This window comes from Periplaneta americana, chromosome 8 (genome assembly GCF_040183065.1).
Source record: "Periplaneta americana isolate PAMFEO1 chromosome 8, P.americana_PAMFEO1_priV1, whole genome shotgun sequence".
Classification (NCBI taxonomy): Eukaryota; Metazoa; Arthropoda; class Insecta; order Blattodea; family Blattidae; genus Periplaneta; species Periplaneta americana.
Window position 1 is genome coordinate 158,970,967 of NC_091124.1, and position 19,681 is coordinate 158,990,647.

The window sequence follows — 19,681 nt, forward strand, 5'->3', positions numbered from 1 at the left end:
AGTTTAGAAAAAATATTTCAAATTGTTTTATCATGTTTCCCTATTAAAAGGCAAGCTAGGGCGGAGTTCTTAATGTAATTTCAGACAAAGTACCAAAGAGATTTCTTGGGACGGAAGTGTAAAAAAAATAAGAACCAAGAAGAAAGTACACCCCTTTCCTGTTACTTGGCCATAAAAATGTGAATAACTCATAATACACAGCTCCAAACATTTCTAAGCATGATGTGCCTATCGGGAAACGAAAGAATTAAATGGAAAATGCGATCACACGCGCTTAATTACCGCCACATTAAATGCAAGCAAGGGATGGAGCGTGAGATTTAGACACATTTTTAGCACATAAAGAAAAAGGCCGCCAAACAAAATGAAAGATTAAATGATTGGTGACATTAAGGAGTCCACATAATTTAATATTAATGTAACAGAATTGCTTAAGTATGGACAAGTGGAGAACGAAATATAAGAACACGCCAAGGGCGATCTTTCTAAAATTGGCCCTTAGACATACAATTTATAACTACCTACGCCCCCTAAGCCTCCTACATCTAAAAATGCGACGAAATACTGACCTGAACCAGGTCCAGCAGGACGTTTTGCTCTCCTCATCTTCTACTTCTTCGTCTTCTTCTTGCGATGATGATGATGATGACGGTAATGATGGTGAAAATGATCGTGATGATGATGATGATGTTGATGCAGGTTCTTGTGACGATGATATCGGAGAGAATTTTTCTCCGCTCTATCAATCTTTCATCATTGTTTAGTTAGGCATAGGTGAATATGAATTCATGTTCTTTAACATCTGGAGAATGTTGTGAAGAATAGCTTCCACTGTTTTATCAGTGGCAAGCTATGATCAATGAGTTCTCTCTGAAACTTCTCCCTCCTGTTCAGTCGTAGACAGAGAGCCTTAGGCCTACTATGTGGGTGGAAAATACAAATGTAACTTTCCGTTCTGAAAAGAAATTTTAAAATACTGCATTTGTTCGGATCAAATTTCTGCACGGTTAAGGATAAAACTAAAATTCTTTCACTCACTTATTATCATAATCAGGCTTAGGATCCGGGACACTTTAACAACCAATGTGCGTACAACTTGACTACAGAGTTCCTTGAACATAGCAGACAGACATACTGTGAATATAAACAACGACGTCACTGTGCTGCGTTATATTCTAATGTTAATAGTACAATCTAGTGACGGTGGAAAATGAAGTAGGATACATACCTCACAAGTTTTCATGTCCTTCGGCGATGTTGAAGGCGTTAGAATTACAATTACATGTACATACATGCAACTAGTTCGAAAGAACTGCTCACTGGGAATTGAAAATGCACTGTCATGGCCTGAGTTCGTTTCGTAGGGAGAGACGGAAGAATACTGTGCCTCTGATCACGAACCGGATTGTACACTAGTGTACAGGTAAACAAAACGCAACGGGCCGCTCCACTCCATTTGTACTCCGTTGCACTGTAACTTCACTTCATTCTTAAGTTGTCTCGGATCCTAAGTTTGATCATAATACACTGTTCTCTTGAACTGAATGTACATATTGAGTGAGACTTGAATCAAGTGTTTTCCCAAAACACGCTATGAAAATATGTTTCATATAAAACAATTTTATCTCGAAAAGGAACCAAAGCGAGCTAAACTGTATTAAACTTTTTAGTTTGAAATATCTCAAAGAATAACAATTATGACATTAATTACGATTCACCTTGCATAATAGCTAAACTATAGTTAGAGTATCTTAAGGCTTAAATGCGTCAGAACGTCAATAGCAAGTATATGCTTTGACAACAATATGTAAGAATGTATGTATAGTTCTGGTGACGCTTGCAGTGGCTGAGTAGTCAGAATTCCAGCCTATCACTCAGTGGCCCGGGTTTGAGTCCAGGTGAGGCATGGGATTTTTTGTTCACACTTGTGGCAGATTTAATATAAATTGTAATTTTATTCTCATATTATAGTTGTAATCCCCTGTTAAAGGGGCAGAGAAGGCCTGACGGCCTTATCTCTACTGGGTTAAATAAATACTACTACTAATACTACATGGTCACAGTTGGGGTTTTATCGAGAGTCTCCCGTTGTTCCCTATTTTAGGCATCTACATCATTCCGTCATCATTTCCCCATATCGTCATCATTCCATAGCATTCCCCGATCTCTGGCTGGCGACCCACAGAGGGGGCTGGCCTAGGGACGAGGAGAGTTGTATGTGCGGATGTGGGTTTGGGAATGTGCCTAGCTTAAGAGTTAGTAACAGGTCGCAGTGCTGGACCCCTCATTCTATTCCACAGTTGTGGTGAGTACACATATACAGCAATGTGAAGGTACACCATTACTCGTATACTTTTTGATGACATTAAATTAAATTTAAAATAAATATGCTAAAGATAAAGTCTATCTACCACTGTGGTCTCGTGGTAGCGTCTTCACTCCCAAACCCAGCGGACTGGGGTTCGATTCCCCGCTTAGGATAAGTTGCTGGACGAAGTTTTTTCGGGGTTTTTCCCTCACTCCTATGGATGAATATCCGGTAACTTTATCAGGTGTATGGAACCCCATTCATTCTCGCCACTTCCTTTCCTCCCCTATCATCCTTTCCTCATCATTCTGGTTGTCTTACTTGGTTTTCAGATCGCTCCTGCGGCGGCCCTCTCGGCTGACACTCTCGGCCGGCCTCCGTGGATATGTCAAGCTGTGATAGTTGGTGGCCAGCAGTGGAACACACTCCCCTCCCGACGGGAGAGGGAGCTTATATCTCAGATAGTTGAGTAGACAAGAGAGAGAGCTTACAACTCAGACCGTTTGAGGGGGGGCTAATGGCGTGGAATGGTATACTGGTTTAGAAGGACGGCGGGACTGGTCCTCAGGGTGTTAGCGATTAGGTTAGTTTGGTGTAGGTGACGTCGGTGGGCATGCAACTCATCCCAGGGGCGCACAATAGACCTCAGGTCGCGGTGCATGGAATGATCTCCTCCCGCCCTCATAGAGAGAGAGAGAGAAACAAAAAAGGTAAAGTCTAGTTTTATTAGAGAGTAAGATGTAAATCAAATTTGGTCAACCAGGAATAAACTTTCACTAAAACAGAGATCTACACTTGGCACCAAATGGACAGCCCTGTTTAGTTTCAATGGGGAGATCAAAGGTGCGGTAAGAAGATGAGAGGGTCTTGCGGTCCCTAGGGACATGCGCTTAATGCCAGAGCCAAGCCGCAACTCTTATGCGGGCTTTATATTCAAACTCGAGAACGGCATAACCAACTGTAAAACGAGAGCAGATCCCTACTTCAGCATTGTTACGTACAGAAACAATGTAGCTGGTATTCTGTTTCATCTTTCCTTACATGTAAAAAAAGTTAAATGTATCCTCTTTAGAAACAAACCGATGAAAGCGCATAGTGGATAGGAAGGTAAGGCTCTTTATTTTCTTGACCACGACACTAGAATGAGCAGGTGTGGTCGACACAACGCTTCAACCAAACTTTCATCCCGGGAAGTCCCGATACTCAGTTTCGTATAAGACTGAGTGGACATCGTCACCATTCTAGAAGCTCTGGAAACGACAGAAATCCCGTCACAATCCGGAAATAAACTCGGAATCTTCCAGTACGTATCCAACTCCCTACCAATTGAGCTACACTTGCTTACATGTTATTTTCTTCTCTTGAGAAAAAATTGAATGTCATCAGTAGGGCTGGTGTTCTTAGGTTTATAAATATTTTATTTGCACTGTAATAGGTATATTTGAACAACTTAAGAAATGTTTTACATTGTTGTAGAAAAAAATTGGTCAAGAAACAGACACTTCTGTTTCATTCCATTCATAAATATTGTTACTCCATTAAAAGATAATAGCATTTAACGTAAATTGTATAGATGTACGTACTTATTTTTTATAAAAAAATCCCTTAACACATTACTCTTCGGAAATGACTAGGTTTTGTTTGCCGACACCGAGAATTATCTTCAACAATCTGTTCTCACTTAGAACAGTCATAATATAAATATCTCCATAAAGACCGAGGACCTCATTTCTAAGGAAGCTGGTAATATCATAGCTAAGGCTGTAATAAATAATAACGTCATGGAACAAATATGGTGATATAAATATGTTGTTGTTGTTTTCTAATGCCAGGCATTTGACAATAAAGTCATTTGATCTCTTGCACTCCAATATTTTTCAAATATATTATCATCGCCAGCCACTGAAGCACAGATTTTGACTTAAGCTGCCTCATTTCTCTGTTTGGGTCTGTGGATATGGTAGTTATACTTAGAACCTATACCACTTGCCTTTTGAACTGAAGTCATCAACTAAAATTATTTCCTTGAGGAGATGTTCTGGTGACCTGTTGATGACGCTGACCACAGTTCTCAGAAGTGTGCTCCAGTGTTCGTTGTGAAATGGTACTATCACACTCACTGTCGGTAGTTTCGGCAGATATTTCTTGTCTCTACAACTATAAAGGAAAATATAAATTTCAAATACTTAAAAATCACTGTTCTTTTCCTCACCTCAAGACAAATGCTTTTACAACACAAGGCGAGGAGGAAGAACAGAAAGATGAGGAAGAACAGAAATACTAGAAAGATCAATATAAAGACGACGAAAAGCAGAAAGGAAAGGAGAGAGAATATAATGATAAAGAAGAACAGAAACTCGAGGAAAAAGAAAGAAAAACGAGGAGAAACAGAAAGGTTACGAGGAAGAATATAAAGAGCAGATGGAATAAAAAACTAAGAGGAAGCACAGAATAATGAGAATGAAGAATAGAAAGACGAGCAGGAAGAACAGAAATACGAAGAGAAAGAAAAGAAAGACGAAGAGGAAGGGCAGAAAGACGAGAAAAAATGAAAAGGTTAAGAGGAAGAACAATAAGTCCAGAAGTACAGTAATACAAAAACAGACAGAACGACGAGAAAAAAGAATAAAAAGAGGAAGAGGAATAGAAGTACGAGGAGGAAGAGCAGAAAATCTAAGAGAAAAAGCAGAAAAACAAGAAGAAAGGGAAAGCGAGGAGTAATATTAAGAGGAGGAAGCACAGAAGAATGAGGAGTCCAGAAAAACAAAGACGAAGAACAGAAAGGCGAGGAGGAGGAACAGAAAGACGAGTGTGCTAAAATAAGAGGGTGTATTGAAATTAGCCAGGTTTTCCTTAATTTACAATTTAGTACTAAATATGAAAAAGGAAGGGAGAGCCAATATCCTGTAGGCCCTATTTCTTAGGTCCTGATGATATTTATAGGTTGGAAATCAGTCTGTACTGTATTGTGAGATTTCTTACTGTATTGTGAGATTTCTTGCCTGTTTTCATGAACGCAACAGGCCTATTTATTTACCGTTAAAATGCAGAATGTTAGACTCCATTTCAAACCAGATTTTTGATATTTAAGCCTGTATTCTTCATCTCTTGCTTGTAATTCATTTGCGTTTTTACAGCACGACCATTATCTTAACAAACGTGGTTCACGTACAAGAATGTGAGAAATTTTACGGTGTGATTAAACCAATTTTCAGTTTCAAATATTCGAACTTCACTACCGGTACAAATAAATTTCCAGTTCCAGAATAGTCGACCAAAGACTAACATAAGCCTATTTGTATTGATTTTGCAATCTCTATTATTATTATTATTATTATTATTATTATTATTATTATTATTATTATTATTACTGTTATTGTTGTTGTTATTATTATTATTTTTTCCTTTATTGTGCTAAAACAGCATGTTCCATTGCATACAATATTTGCAATACTACATGCTATGTTTATGTTACATATATTATTATTATTATTATTATTATTATTATTATTATTATTATTATTATTATTATTATTATTGTGTGTTTGTAGAGACTTTTTAGTAAGAAGATGTCCTTCCAACAGGTTACTAGCCTGGAGGAAGTAAGTCCAGTGGTGGGGTTGCCACCTATAGCCTCTGGATAGGCATGGGAGTACAGCATTTCCTCTGTACTAGATGTAATGGTTATACCGCCATGACTCGGTTCCCAGATTGTGTTTATGACAACTTCAGAAGATAATTTACAATGTTTGGTTTACAACTTTTAAGTTTCAATATGGAAATTTCAACTGTCAAATCTAAAGTGATGGCTTTTTTAGGAAAGGAACCAGTCCGTAGCAAAATTTGCATCAATAATAAGATCATCGAACAAGTTAAAAATTTTAGTTATCTCGACTACCAAATTTCATAATGAAGAAGAAAAAGATTTGAATGAGAAAATTATTAAATTCAACAAAACAATGGGGATAATTAATCAGATATTCAAACTAACCTTAGTACTAAACCACACCCGCACAACAATTTATAAAACATTGGCCAGACCTATACTCTGTTTTGGTAGTGAAGCTTGGACGATTCGTAATATTGATTCACAAAGATTAATGGCGGCAGAAATGAGATTTATGCTTCATACTGCAGAATACACGAGACTGGATCACATTAGAAATTTTGACATTATGAAAGAATTGCAGATTGAACCGATTATGGAATACCTACAGAAATACAGAAAAAATAGGAGATCACATGTCATCATAATGCCTTGTCCTAGAATTCCACGCCAAATTTTAAATTACCATCCTATGGGCAAGAGATCCTTGGGCAGACCGTTCAAGCGTTGGCAAGAGACTGTAACGGGGCACTAGGCCCAATACATGCAAGGATGATGATGATGATGATGATTATTATTATTATTATTATTATTATTATTATTATTATTGTTATTGAGATAGGTTTGGAAGTAAATCCCGAAAAGACAAAGTATTTGATTCTGTCTCGTGACGAGAATATCGTACGAAATGGAAATATAAAAATTGGAAATTTATCTTTTGAAGAGGTGGAAAAATTCAAATACCTGGGAGCAACAGTAACAAATATAAATGATACTCGGGAGGAAATTAAACACAGAATAAATATGGGAAATGCCTGTTATTATTCGGTTGAGAAGTGTTTATCATCCAGTCTGCTGTCAAAAAATCTGAAAGTTACAATTTATAAAACAGTTATATTACCCGGTTGTTCTTTATGGTTGTAAAACTTGGACTCTCACTTTGAGAGAGGAACATAGGTTAAGGGTGTTTGAGAATAAGGTTCTTAGGAAAATATTTGGGGGCTAAGAGGGATGAAGTTACAGGAGAATGGAGAAAGTTACACAACACAACTGCACGCATTGTATTCTTCACCTGACATAATTAGGAACATTAAATCCAGACGTTTGAGATGGACAGGGCATGTAGCACGTATGGGCGAATCCAGAAATGCATATAGAGTGCTAGTTGGGAGGCCAGAGGGAAAAAGACCTTTGGAAAGGCCGAGACGTAGATGGGAAGATAATATTAAAATGGATTTGAGGGAGGTGGGATATGATGATAGAAACTGGATTGTTCTTGCTCAGGATAGGGACCAATGGCGGGCTTATGTGAGGGGGGCAATGAACCTCCGGGTTCCTTAAATGCCAGTAAGAAAGAAAGTATTATTGTTATGTTATTATTATTATTATTATTATTATTATTATTATTATTATTATTATTATTATTATTAGTTTGTCTTGGTCATCAATCGTCAATCTCATATCCTACATACAAAAAATATCACGAATCGCTACTGCTCTTGAATTAGTTTTCTTTATATCACATAACATTAATTCTCTTCCTCTCATACCGAACATCATTTGCGAGTTACTGAGCTTGATAGGTGAAATAAGGATAGTTGACATCATGTAGATAGGCCGACCACTGGAAAAATTCCCACGCTACTGGCGCTGTTTGTTTCCGTGAATGCTCGGCATATTTGTTTCCGTGAATGCTCGGCATAATTCCGTCACGGATACGTGAACTTAATCATTTAATTTTTGTCCGTAGAATGCGTACTGCATGGTTCACATTACGTACTTTATGAAATAGTTGATGGAGGTGAAACCTACAAAGTAGGACATGTTTTGTAAAGTACGTAGGGTCAAAAGACCCGTGCATTAGATTTAAGAGAAAGTTCTGATAGTGTAGTACTTCTGTATGCATAATATGCTCAATAAATATCCATCTATATATCTGCCTGCCTGCCTGCCAGCCTGTCTGGCTGTCTGTCTGTCTGTCTGTTTGTCTACCTTTATGAAGGTATGATTATCAAGATATTATTGCAATATTGCAGTTGTAAAAAAATTGGTTTCCGAACGTCAATTGCATTCTTAATGTTTTACAAGAATTAAATTTTAACGGCTGAAATAGTTAAAGATGACGTGATTTTAGACAAGTAAATCTTAAAATATACCGAAATTATAAAGAGACTTAGTAAGTTGATTAATAAAATCAGTAAAGTTCCAGAGCGTTTCCGCCTGTTGGCAAGCGCTACTGAATTCACAGCGACCATTCCTAGAAACAAAACCGATTTCTTATTAAGTAAATGAAAACAAAAATGGCGAAGAAAGATTCTATTCCTTTTATCTTAAGGATTTAGTATGTGAATTTACTGTTATTGAACTCCTTTTATCCTGTACATTTTCTTACCATCATTCACAGTTGAGAGTCGGCATCGGTAGCGTAGTTAGCATAGTGCTAGCCTTCTATGCTCGAGGTTGCGGGTTCGATTCCGGCCCAGGACGATGTTATTTAAGTGTGTTTAAATGCGACAGGCTCATGTCAGCAGGTTTACTGGCATGTAAAAGAACTACTCAGAGGCAAATTTCCGGCACACCTCTCCTGCTGCGAGCGTCGTTAAATAAACCATATCATCATCATTATTCACAGTTGAGATGCAGCTCTTTGCTTGTTTAATTCTCTATGAAATCAAACAACCCAGAACTCACCACGTGGAGGTGGCTGCATGTCGAGTTCCGCCCTGCCCATCCCAACCTCCCTACCATGTGGGCAAGAGCATTCCAAGATCCGATCCGATCCGATCCGATCCGATCCGATCCGATCCGATCCGATCCGATCCGATCCGATCCGATCCGATCCGATCCGATCCGATCCGATCCGATCCGATCCGATCCGATCCGATCCGATCCGATCCGATCCGATCCGATCCGATCCGATCCGATCCGATCCGATCCGATCCGATCCGATCCGATCCGATCCGATCCGATCCGATCCGATCCGATCCGATCCGATCCGATCCGATCCGATCCGATCCGATCCGATCCGATCCGATCCGATCCGATCCGATCCGATCCGATCCGATCCGATCCGATCCGATCCGATCCGATCCGATCCGATCCGATCCGATCCGATCCGATCCGATCCGATCCGATCCGATCCGATCCGATCCGATCCGATCCGATCCGATCCGATCCGATCCGATCCGATCCGATCCGATCCGATCCGATCCGATCCGATCCGATCCGATCCGATCCGATCCGATCCGATCCGATCCGATCCGATCCGATCCGATCCGATCCGATCCGATCCGATCCGATCCGATCCGATCCGATCCGATCCGATCCGATCCGATCCGATCCGATCCGATCCGATCCGATCCGATCCGATCCGATCCGATCCGATCCGATCCGATCCGATCCGATCCGATCCGATCCGATCCGATCCGATCCGATCCGATCCGATCCGATCCGATCCGATCCGATCCGATCCGATCCGATCCGATCCGATCCGATCCGATCCGATCCGATCCGATCCGATCCGATCCGATCCGATCCGATCCGATCCGATCCGATCCGATCCGATCCGATCCGATCCGATCCGATCCGATCCGATCCGATCCGATCCGATCCGATCCGATCCGATCCGATCCGATCCGATCCGATCCGATCCGATCCGATCCGATCCGATCCGATCCGATCCGATCCGATCCGATCCGATCCGATCCGATCCGATCCGATCCGATCCGATCCGATCCGATCCGATCCGATCCGATCCGATCCGATCCGATCCGATCCGATCCGATCCGATCCGATCCGATCCGATCCGATCCGATCCGATCCGACCCGACCCGATCCGATCCGATCCGATCCGATCCGATCCGATCCGACCCGACCCGACCCGACCCGACCCGACCCGACCCGACCCGAACCGACCCGACCCGACCCGACCCGACCCGACCCGACCCGACCCGATCCGATCCGATCCGATCCGATCTACTCCAACAAACCCATTACTTACCCCAGTTCATATTCAACCAAAATGATACTTCCTACTTGCATATGCAAATTTACGATCAATTCCAAATAAATTAGAAGGGGTAATTACTTTAGCAATATCAATTTCAATTTTGTTTATTATTCCTATATATGATTCAAATTTCCGAGGTATACATTTTTATGCTATTAAACAAATTATATTTTGATTAATAACAAATATTTTAATCTTATTAACATGAATTGGAGCACGACCAGTAGAAGATCCTTATATTATTACTGGACAAATCTTAACAGTCTTATATTTCTTATATTACATTATCCACCCAATAATAATACAATTTTGAGATAATTTAAATAATTAAAGTTAAAAAGCTTCAAAGAAAAGTATATGTTTTAAAAACATAAGAAAGAAGTTAAAATCTTCTCTTGATTTACTTAAATTAATACACTTGAACCAATAATAAAAATAAATTAATCTTAATACTCAAGAAAAACAGTAAATAATTTAATGATAAGGGTAACAATCTCCTCCAAGCCAAATATATCAGCCTATCATAAAGAAAACGCGGTATTGTACCACGAACCCAAATAAATATAAAAGAAAGAAAAGAAAGCCTAAAATAAAAAATTATATATAGAATTAATATCACTACCCAAAAAAATTATACAAAATAATATTCTCATAAACAAAGTACCAGCATATTCAGCCAAAAATATTAACACAAAACCACCACTTCTATATTCAACATTAAAATCTGAAATCAATTCTGATTCACCCTCAGCAAAATCAAAAGGAGTATGATTGGTTTCAGCCAAACATGAAGTAAACCAAATTATTGATAAAGGAAATGTAGAAAAAATTATTCAAATGTATATCTGAAAATCATAAAATTTTATTAAATTATACCTACATACTAAAAATACAAAAGACAACAAAATTAAAGCCAATCTAACTTCATAAGAAATTGTCTGAGCAACAGTGCCTAATCCCCCTAATAATGCATAATTAGAATTAGATGACCAACTAGCATTTATAACAGTATATACACCCAAACTAGTACGACAAAGAAAAAATAATAAACCCAACTCAAAAGAAATAAAACAAGTAAAGTAAGGAATTACAAATCATACCAACAAAGACTAAAATAATCTAAAAACAGGAAGAAAATAATAACATAAATAATTAGACAAGAAAGGAAATGTCTGCTCCCTAGTAAAAAGTTTAATTGCATCTCTAAAAGGCTGCAAAATACCAATAAAAGTAACCTTTATGAATATGAATATACCCGAGAACTTTACGCTGCAACAAGGTTAAAAAGACAACACCAACTATAACAAAAATAACTAGTAAAATAAAAATAATAAATAAACCAAAAATCTCCCTCAACATAAATACTATTTACAGAATAAATCTCTATTCAAAGATTCTAAATCGATTACACTTATCTGCCAAAACAGTAGCACTTAATAATAATCATAAACAAAAAATTATTCCAAATATCTGGTCCTCTCGTACTAAGATATAAAATTTATTATAGATAGAAACCAACCTGGCTCTCGCCGGTCTGAACTCAGATCATGTAATATTCTAAAGGTCGAACAGACCTAAACAATTTGAAATTCTACACCCAAATTAAATCTTAATCCAACATCGAGGTCGCAAACCATTTATCAATAAGAACTCTCAAAAAAGATTACGCTGTTATCGCTAAGGTAAGTTAATCTTATAATCAACAAAATTGGATCAAGTATTCATAAATAAATGTATATTAAACAAAAAGAGTTAATTAATTCTTCCCATCACCCCAACAAAATATATCAAATATTAAATAAAATAAAGAAACAAAATAAATAAAATAATATATATAAACTCTATAGGGTCTTCTCGTCCTATAAATAAATTTAAGCTTTTTAACTTAAAAATTAAATTCAACAAAAATAATAAGAAACAGTATATTCCTCGTCCAACCATTCATTCCAGTCCACAATTAAAAGACTAATGATTATGCTACCTTTGCACGGTCAAAATACCGCGGCCCTTCAAAACTAATCAGTGGGCAGGTCATACTTCATATTAAAATACAAGAAAAGATGTTTTTGGTAAACATGCGAGAATAAATTTACTTGCCTAGTTCCTTTTAAAATCGGATCGGATCGGATCCCATCACCCCAACAAAATATATCAAATATTAAATAAAATAAACAAACAAAATAAATAAAATAATATATATAAACTCTATAGGGTCTTCTCGCCCTATAAATAAATTTAAGCTTTTTAACTTAAAAATTAAATTCAACAAAAATAATAAGAAACAGTATATTCCTCGTCCAACCATTCATTCCAGTCCACAATTAAAAGACTAATGATTATGCTACCTTTGCACGGTCAAAATACCGCGGCCCTTCAAAACTAATCAGTGGGCAGGTCATACTTCATATTAAAATACAAGAAAAGATGTTTTTGGTAAACATGCGAGAATAAATTTACTTGCCTAGTTCCTTTTAAAATCGGATCGGATCGGATCCCATCACCCCAACAAAATATATCAAATATTAAATAAAATAAACAAACAAAATAAATAAAATAATATATATAAACTCTATAGGGTCTTCTCGTCCTATAAATAAATTTAAGCTTTTTAACTTAAAAATTAAATTCAACAAAAATAATAAGAAACAGTATATTCCTCGTCCAACCATTCATTCCAGTCCACAATTAAAAGACTAATGATTATGCTACCTTTGCACGGTCAAAATACCGCGGCCCTTCAAAACTAATCAGTGGGCAGGTCATACTTCATATTAAAATACAAGAAAAGATGTTTTTGATAAACATGCGAGAATAAATTTACTTGCCTAGTTCCTTTTAAAATCGGATCGGATCGGATCCCATCACCCCAACAAAATATATCAAATATTAAATAAAATAAACAAACAAAATAAATAAAATAATATATATAAACTCCATAGGGTCTTCTCGTCCTATAAATAAATTTAAGCTTTTTAACTTAAAAATTAAATTCAACAAAAATAATAAGAAACAGTATATTCCTCGTCCAACCATTCATTCCAGTCCACAATTAAAAGACTAATGATTATGCTACCTTTGCACGGTCAAAATACCGCGGCCCTTCAAAACTAATCAGTGGGCAGGTCATTTTTCATATTAAAATACAAGAAAAGATGTTTTTGATAAACATGCGAGAATAAATTTACTTGCCTAGTTCCTTTCAAATCTTAACAAAAATTTTATAATACAATTACAAAATTACTAATTTCATCATAATTACAAATAAATAATATTTTAATAACAAATTCCAATAAAACAATTAAATATTAATAAATCAAAATCTAAAAAAATAAAATTTTAACAAACTTAAAATGATAGTTATTATAAAACCAACATCAATAAGAAATTATAAAAATATGTTAGAGAGCTTATCCCCCATAACATTAATATTAATAAAATAAAAACTAAAAAGATAGAAATATATTAATAATATATGAATTAAATTAATTTCTTGAAAAACCAGAAACCATTGAAGCCGAATAACATTTCACTACTAAATAGCAATTATTAATAATTATAAAAGAGTAACTAAAATAATTAATTAGACCCTTCAAAATCGGGAAACAACAAATTTATAATATAATTTAATAAACCCTGATACACAAAGTACAACAAAAATCTACTTTTATAAATTAATCATATAACCTTTACAGTAAAAATAAACTATAATTGCAAAAAATTTAATCAACAACATATACAAAAACAATTAATTAATTTTAACATAAAAATAAAATGAAAAAAATTTATATAATATATCAGATTAAATCGAATTGCACGATAACATTAATCAGTGTAAATTAAATTCTTAACTTAAAGATTTAATCCGTATTAAATTATCATCCCAGCCACACCTTCCAGTACAACCACTATGTTACGACTTATCTCAACTAATAAATAATGAGAGCGACGGGCGATGTGTACATATTATTTTAGAGCCAAAATCACTATTACATCTGCAAAAAATTACAATTAAATCCAATTTCATAATAAAATTTCAAATAATAATCCAATAATAAATATAAATGTAATCCATCTCCACCAAAACATAAACTGCACCTTGACCTGAAATAATTTATAAAATTAAATTAAGAAAATTTCATTAACTCTAAGAAGATTTTCATTATAATGGCGGTATACATATATTAATCTTGGTAAGGTTCAACGCGGACTATCGATTAAGGGACAGATTCCTCTAAAAGACTAAAATACCGCCAAATTCTTTAAGTTTCAAGACCCTAACTAATACTACTCAAGTTAAAAATAATTTATATCTAAAATAATAGGGTATCTAATCCTACTTTAAAACAAAAGATTTCATAGCCCCAAATAAAATAAAGTCATAATAAATATTAAGATTTCATCCAAAAATAATAAAATAAGCTCTAACAAAACTCTTAACTACTTTAACTAAAAAGATTTACTGTACTTATATTCATTGTATAACCGCGGTTGCTGGCACAAATTTTGCCAATAATAAATCAAAATTACCAAATCAAATTCCCATAAATTTACAAAACTTATTACTGCGAAAGAACAACAAATTAACTAATCATTAAGATAAAAATAATTAAATTACGCAAAAACTTACCTATAAAATAATTAAAATCAAATAAATAACCAAGAATAAAACTCATTAAATAAACACTAAAACAAAAATTGGACTTAAATACTAAAATAAAGGTTATATAAAATGAAAAAAAAAAGTAAAACCCGAATTTCTCCATACATCTTAACCAACCCACAAAGTATCCTCAACACAACTCCTACATCAACTTTTAAACTCTTAAATAAACATCTAAAACTACGGGACAAATAAAAAAAAATTGAGGCATTGACCACTAATGTATAATAAAATTATCTCTTCTCTTTAATAGTAACAGTATAACTACAGATCTCATATTTTTTTCCGATCCGAACCCTGATCCGATCCGATTCCAATCCGATCGGATTCGATCCGATCCCCGATCTGATACAATTCGATCCGATCTGATCCGATCCGATCCGATCTGATCCCCGATCCAATCCCATCTGATCCCCGATCCGATCCACTCCAATCCCTGATCCGATCCACTCCAATCCCCGATCCGATCCGATCCGCTCCAATCCACGATCCGATCTGATCCGATGCCCGATCCGATCCCATCTGATTATCTGATCTGATCTCATCTGATATGATTTTGGGATCTGATCTGATGCGATCTGATCTGATTCTGGGATCTGATCAGATCTGATCTCATTTGATTCTGGGATCTGATCAGATCTGATCTCATTTGATTCTGGGATCTGATCTGATCTGATCTGATCTCATTCTGGGATCTGATCTGATCTGATCTCATTTGATTCTCGGATCTGATCTGATCTGATCTCATCTCATTCTGGGATCTGATCTGATCTGATCTCATCTCATTCTGGGATCTGATCCGATCTGATCTCATCTCATTCTGGGATCTGATCCGATCTGATCTCATCTGATTCTGGGATCTGATCAGATCTGATCTCATCTGATACTTGGATCTGATCTGATCTGATCCGATTCTGGGATCTAATCTGATCTGATCTGATTCTAGGATCTGATCTGATTTGATCTGTTTCTCGGATCTGATCTGATCTGATTCTGGGATCTGATCCTGGGATCTGATATGATCTGATCTCGTATGGGTTCTGATCTTAACCGATCTGAACTTCCGCCTTAAAAGACGGCAAGCCCCACAAAATATACTTCTCAGACAAGACCAGCGGCCATTCTTCCTTTTTCTGTCATCATCCTCTTCTTTTTCATCTCCTTCTTTTTCTTCTCCTTTTGATGGTAATTGGTCCTCAATGGATAGTGTTGCCATCGAATCTGGCATGAGGGATGGCATGTCAACTGGCATGGTAGGTGGCAACTCTTCTGACATATCACCTAACATGGGTGCTGCCCTGGACTCTGAGATGGAATATGGCATGGCAAATTCCCATACCGATGCGCACTTCGGTCGATCTTCCGACTCTCGCGTTGGATCTCGCATGCGATATTCGATTGTCGCGAAATGTGGCATGGCTTCCGATTCTGGAACGTAATCTGGCATGCCAGATTTCCAGATTGATAAGCACTTTGGTATTTCTTTTGATTGTCGCGTGGAATCTGGCATGCCAAATTCCCGTATTAGTGCACTCTTCGGTCTTTCTTCTGATTTTGGCCTGGTATCAGGAATTCGATATTCCGATACTGAAGCGCACTTTGGTTGGTCTTGTGATTCTGGTGTGGAATCTGGCATGACAAATTCCCACATGAGTGCGCTCTTCGGTCTTTCTTCTGATTTTGGCGTGGTATCAGGAATTCGATATTCCGATACTGAAGCGCACTTTGGTTGGTCTTGTGATTCGGGTGTGGAATATGGCATGCGAAATTCCCATAGCGATGCGTAATGCGGTTTGTCTTCTGGGTCAGGCGTGGCACCTTGCATGTTTGGGATCACTGGCATGTACTCTGCAAGAAACGAAATAAACTTGATCGTTAAGCATGTGTCCTTGCATTCACAGGCTTGAATTTTATGTTACTTAGATTTTAAGCATAACGTTCGTCAACATTTGTGACTGAACTTTCTACAACAAGGATAATTTTCTTCTGCTCCGTCTCTTTAAGTAATTTCTTTATTTAATTGGGTGCCCCCCCCCTCTTTTTGGGTTTCGTGAATTAACATAATTTGGTAACAAATCACAATAATTTCCTTTATTAATCTTTTCAACATAGTATGCCTAAATAAGAATTTCTACATACTTTCAGATTACAAGACCACACGTCTCGAGCGTTACGTCCATTTTTACTACGCCTGAAGCTGCTTATTCACCTCTGTTACTACTCTGCCAATTTGCATCAGCACATCGATACGACATTTGTAAATGCAGACTTCATGTTAATCTTGTTATATAGTCACATTGAATAACGCTTATGCTATTTATATAGCTTAATCTTATACTCATAAAACTGGAGTGATCGTTTACTTTTTAACAATTTCATTTTAGTATATATAGTTTTCACTGTTTTATGGTATTATTATAAATTTTATCCATTTACTTGTGACTCCATATGTGTTATCATAATTCATTATGCATCCCAATCTATTTCATAAGACCCATGATTTCACTGATTGTTTATAATACTTTGTTCATAAGATTTTGTAGGTTAATTGGAGATCTAATGATGGTTCCTTCAACCTAAAACGTTCATCAACACGTTAAATAGAAATATTCATGTTATTGTAATATTGAATGAGTTTCACGGCCTTATTAATAAAACTTTATTAATCTACTCAAGGCAGAGCTACGTTATAAATGCATCCTCCAAAAACGATATGCGAAGTGGGCAGCTTCAAATATTTTGGGTGTATCTTCTGCTGCCAGGAAGTTAAAAGGATAGCTAGCTTTTAATAGAAAAAGCAACAGCTTCTGCGGACATCCGGAAAAACACTAAGGAAGAGACTAGTGAAGTACTTTGTGTAGGATGTGCCAATGTAAAGGGCATAGATATGAGCATTACGACGAAGTGAAGAGAAACGACTAGAACCATTTGAAATGTGGATATGGAGAAGAATGGAGCGTGTGAAATGAACTGACAGAATAAGAAATGAAGCTGTGTTGGAAAGAGTGGGTGAAGGAAGATTAGTGCTGAAAATGATCAGGAAGGGAAAAAGAAATTGGCTGGGTCACTGGCTGAGAAGAAACTGCTTACTGGAAGGAATGGTAAACGGTAGAAACTTTTATGCAGAGAAATATATTAGTTAGATTTTTAGATTTTAGATTTTATTTAATAATAACATATACATAAAAACGTTACATTAAAATACCCCGAAAGAGCAAAGCTCGTGTTCGGGGACAGTTCCGTTACATAGATATATATACTTTGTAGACAAAATAGTTAAGAAAAAAGCTCACATAAAGATGATAATAAAATTAGTAAATAATAATACTAGTAATAACTGAGTGAAAAAAGAGACGATGTTGAGATTGATGGATTAATATTAAATTATTATTAGTAGTATAATTCGACGGCTTAATGTCAAACAACACTAACTCCAAAATCATAACTTTACAGGAGAGGCAAAAAACAGTTTAATTGTGTACATTTTCTTATGTTACTGCTTTAATTTATGAGATACGTTGATAAAATTTAAACCATAAATATAGAATATAACCCTAAAGATAATACAATACATATTTTCTAGAAATATTTAAAATTGTCTTAAAAAATAACACATTTTGGAGACAGTGTTCTTTGTTACTAACACGAAGCGTTCAATTTAGTAGATAGTGTTAAAAATAAATGCCAAAATATTGAATTGAAACACACTAATAAAAAATTATAGATCTATTTGACAATGCAAATTAATAAATTTAATTTATTGTAGAGAGCTGCAATTATCATATTTCTTCTTCTTTATAAAGGAACATTATCTATACTCAAAACATATCAGCATTATGCCAGTCAATATTATTTAAAAAGCATACTATTATCATTATTAGATTAATTTACACTATTATCTGCAATTATAATATAATAAAAGAATAAAGTTATCTTCATTTTACATTGAATTTTAGAACAACAGTGTTTTAAAATATTTGCTAATGTTACTTTAATTTACCACAGCTGATGAAGGGTTTGGACGAAAAAGTTATTTAACTAATGATCAATTTATTTAAAAAAATAGCAAAGCCTACAAATTCAGTTGATTTAAAAGTCTGTCCTCACGTAAAGAAAAAAAAATACACACTTAATTCAGAATTTATGCCCTAAATTACATTGAATAAAATTATAATCTGAATATATTATATTTTATTTGATTCAATATTTTATGTTTTGAACAGTGTCAATATCCACACCTCTCATATAAAAATTTAAAATTTCCTTTTAATTTTATAACCACTCATTGCTCTTCATTTTGAGTATCTTCTACTACGATTTCCTGTTCTCAATTTTTGAACTGTTGTAAAGAAAAGGTAATTTCTTGGTATAATGTTCTGTTTACACAGTTTCAATAGATTTTTCATTTTCTAATCCTGTATATTTTCAGTGCCCATGATGCTTTGGTTTAAGCTGAAGATTATCCAGCCTAAATCCACGTGTAATCTTCCTCTGTACCTTGAATTTATGGAATTCTTCATCATAATTGTATTTAAAAAATACGTGTTCCCTGTCACTTTTCCGATACTGGAACCACACTATATCCAGCCATCTTACAATGTTTCTATTAGTGTCAACTTTCTTGTTTCTTGTTTCTCTTACAGCATACATCACTCTGTTCCACTTCCATTTTTGATACAGCACAAACTATAGTATACCACTCTGATCGATCAAATATTTCTGTATATTTTGCTGTTTTTTTTTTTTCAATGTGCGCGTGGACTGTGCCCATTTGTGAATCTCCTGGTTAAAAAAAAATATGTTCAATTTGAGGTACGTCCAAAACATTCAAAGCATAGAGGAGCATGGTTGATATGAGCACATTTCGGTTTTGTCCTC

General features: G+C 35.8%; 1 long non-coding RNA gene and 1 pseudogene across 1 annotated transcript in view; one reads left to right on the forward strand and one right to left on the reverse strand.

Annotated features, from left to right (window-relative positions):
• Window positions 1-19,681, forward strand: part of LOC138705195 (uncharacterized) — a 166,454-nt gene that overhangs the window by 8,811 nt on the left and 137,962 nt on the right. The gene's annotated exons all lie outside the window — the stretch shown is intronic.
• LOC138704370 (NADH-ubiquinone oxidoreductase chain 1-like) lies at window positions 10,553-11,502 on the reverse strand (annotated as a pseudogene).